Source organism: Lissotriton helveticus, chromosome 8 (assembly GCF_964261635.1).
Source record: "Lissotriton helveticus chromosome 8, aLisHel1.1, whole genome shotgun sequence".
Lineage (NCBI taxonomy): Eukaryota > Metazoa > Chordata > Amphibia > Caudata > Salamandridae > Lissotriton > Lissotriton helveticus.
Window position 1 is genome coordinate 360,487,427 of NC_136069.1, and position 3,937 is coordinate 360,491,363.

Sequence of the window (3,937 nt, forward strand, 5' to 3'; positions counted from 1 at the left end):
AGGTGTGTTAACAATGGTCCAGAACTTTGCGCTGTCCCTCAGGGTAGCTTTTTCATACAGATTATCCCACGCCTGTTTCTTAATTTCCTTTTTCCTAGCTAGGATATCCTGATTGTATTGTTTTCTAAGCCTCGCCACCTCCACTCTATCATGGGGTACCTTTTTCAGTGCTTTATGAAGCGCACGATGTGATTTGGAGCATGCATTATTGAACCACCCCTCAGCCTTTCTCTCTCTATTAGTGGGTTTACATTTTAAGTCATCTGCCACCTGACGACAAATGGTTTCAAAGGACCCAATGATATTCCCTTTGAATCTCAATGGGTCTCTACAAACATTAATATCGCTACCCACTTTCTCGTTAAGGGAGTAAAAGAGCTCTTCAGGTATAACTTTGCTCCATTTCACCCGTCTCCCTTGGTCCTTTACGGTGATATCAACAGCGATATCTACTTCTGGGTTTTTATTAAACATTGATAAAATATTATCCTCCATATTCAACACAACCGGGTTGTGATCACTATGTGCGGTATGTATAGCATTGTAAAAAGTAACATTCTGCAACATAACTGGTGAAATAAATATATAATCAATAATACTGTTGCAATCCCTGGCTCTGTAGGTTGGGACCCTTTCTTTACTATCAAAAAACTCTGGTTCGTACAGTTCGTTTTCAAGAAGCAAATCTTCTAGGGTCGACCCTTTAACAGAATGTTCCAAATGTGGGAGTTGGAACATGTCTAGATTCACATTATCTATGAAATGACAGTTTTGTTGACAGAGATGTACATTAAAATCTCCTAACAAAATAAAATATATCGGCGCGGTTTGACTCTCTTTGAAATTACACAGAAAATTATTCAAAGAATTGAGGTTTCCGATATCACCAGTGCCTTGGGTAGCGTTATAGAAGTTAATGTAGACGCATTTGGAATAATTAGTCAATGTGACTTCCAAGGCTAGAATGTTTTGGGATCGAGTGTTTATTACTTTCACAGTTCCATTCATTTTAACTGACATTAAAAATTGTAAACCTCCTTTGTTTCGACCAGAATTTGATGGTTGTGCAGCAAGAAAGTAGGATGTATACCCATCTATCCAGAAATCGCAAACCATATCCCATGTCTCCTGCAACGCTATCACATCAAACTTTTTCAATATATTCAACCAGTTTGTATCTTCCCTTTTAGAGCGGAGTCCTGCAATATTCCAACTCATTATGTTAACTATAGAACCCCTTGCATTGCTATCATTAGTTGTAGACAATGGGTCAGTAACACAGTCAACAGGAACTAGTCAATCAGTTTCCTCCAAATTTGATAATGCTGAAAACATATTTGATAGCTCCAAACCATTACTTAATTCACGACCCTGGTTTACATGGGATTTAGGTGACATACCAATTGTTTGTGTTGCCCAAGGGCTAATACGATGAGTTTTGGTTGGGGGAACAATACGACTTGCCCTTTCAGGGAGCTTTTTTGGGAGTACAGGTGGGGGGTAGAAGAAACCTAAGGGTACTGCTCTTATTCTACCCTCTCTAATCTCAGTTGCATCCCAAAATAGGCGGGATGCCTCATGGGGTCGGTTAAAGTTAACAATTAGGCAATCCCCAGAGAATTTCTTCTTTGTATATCCCACCCAATCCACACGCCTGCCTGTTTGAATGTATTCAGAAATATTATTAGGGCCAGTACAGTTAGCATTGCACCATGTTTTTATATTGTCCAGTACTGAGTCATTTGACTCAGTTTCCCCAGGTTTTAAGACTGGAATGTTCACCAAGATTGCGACAAAAGGTGTTGCTTCTGGTGGAAGGTGAACTGGTGGCCTCGGACGAGGTCTTCTAGACCCTGCTGTGATAAGCCCCTCTTGGTTAGAGGTCAGGGGCAGTATCTGTAGAGGGCAGGGTTTGGGTGCGGAGTGCAGTTTTGTACTAATTTTGCTGTCCCCTTGCCCCATTCCATGACCAATTAACCCTTGTAATGGTGCAGGTGGAAACTGAGGGTTGACTAGTACGATATTTCCTTGCTCCATAGGGGATTGGGATTGGGATTGCCTCTGTGGGTTAGTAGGGGAGTGTGGGGTAATGTTGGGTGGTGGGCACCGATGATCTTTCTCGAAAGAAGTTACAAATTTATTAATCCTGTCACATTTCTTTAAAATATCGGAAACACATTCCCTTAAAGTATCAATAATATCTGTGGAGATTTGTATAAGTACCCCTTCAAGTTTGTCAACCAGGACCTTCTCCACCATCTCCTTGATTGATGATTCTAGGGCACTCAATGGGGTGTTTTGTTGCTTACATCGCTGTGCACCATGTGTCCATTGTTTGTTAATGAGCTTGCTACTTTGGGGTTCAGGCTCAGGTTCCTGGGTGCAGTCAAGTGAAGAGTGTACAATTTGGCAATCAGTCACTTCTCCCTCCGCACCTTCTTGTACCAGTATATTATCTATGTCTGCGTCTGGTGACCTGGTAATGGGTGCTTTTTCAATCACAATTACCGGATTCAAGGGAATTGGGTGTCTAGACAAATTTGGCAAAATTTGACTATCCGATGATATGGGATCCAAGCCAAGTTCGCGCTCTTTGTCTGCTATTTCCTGGTTCAGCTTACCGACAGCTGTGGTCAGGAACGACATAATGTTAGATGATGCAGGGGTTTTTCGCGCCATTTTAGCCTTGATTGTACCCCCATTAACAGAAGTTTGTAGTTTACGCTTACCCATTGTCCGGTGTGCAAATCAAAGGGGGGATGCCCGTCCCGTCCCCTATCGTCCCCTGACGGCCACAGACGGCCCGCCCTCTGCCCGGGCTCAGCCCGGCGCCGCCCGCGCGCGTCCCGCGGGACGGGAGGCTCTCGGTGCTTTTGTGGCGCCTCCGGGCGCGGTGAGAAGTATCACGCCCTCTCCGGGGCTGCTGGGAGCGGTAGTCCGCAGGTGAGTTTGCCTGGAGCCGTTTCCCTCACGGCGGCGTCAGGCTGTGCAAATGCAAAATGCCCCCCAGGAGCGCTCGGCGCTCGGTGCTTTTGTGGCGCCTCCGGGCGCGGTGAGAAGTATCACGCCCTCTCCGGGGCTGCTGGGAGCGGTAGTCCGCAGGTGAGTTTGCCTGGAGCCGTTTCCCTCACGGCGGCGTCAGGCTGTGCAAATGCAAAATACAAGGGAGATCAGTGGGAGGAGTCGTACCGCAATGAGCTTGGCAAGTATTTTTTTTCCACATTAATCATGGACAGTGGCCGGTATGAATCAAATCTCAGGGGTCTTTATCTGGTTTCAGAATTGTGATGATAAGTGCCTCTCGAAGCAATGGGGGAAGCACCCCAAGATCCACAGATTCTTCATATATATTGATGAGGTGTGGGGCAAGTAATGCAACGTATTCCTTGTAAAATCATAAAACAAGCGGTTAGGCCATCAAGGCCAGGGGTCTTATCTCCTGGTAGGGACCATATGGTTCTGATCACCTCTTCCTCTGTGTATGCTTCATTCAGGTAGGCTCCATGTACCTCCCCCAGCCACAGCAACTGTATAGTGTCAAAGAACTCTGTCAGCTCAGGGGGCACCGTCTCTTGTTGAGCACAATAGAGGGGCGACTATAAGGAGAACAGCCGATTAACCCACCGCTAGTTTGTTTTTGGCTTCTACGTAACTCTGAAATGTATTCACAGGTCCATGATTTCCTAAGGAGTCCCCCCCAGTGTTTTCCAGCGCGGTCTCCCTCTCCGTGTCATCAGGCTCTTGTCTCCTTACTGAGAAACAGGGATTCTCGCAAGGCGGCCTCCTGAAAGTCATTCATTTTGTCTCTAATTTGACACAGCAAGGTCCTATTTTTACTGACATAAAAATCTTGTTCTAAGACCTTCTGCTATTTCGCTGCCAAGACCTGAACCTTCTCCTACCTCACCGCCAAGACATGGAACACCCTCCCTACCCA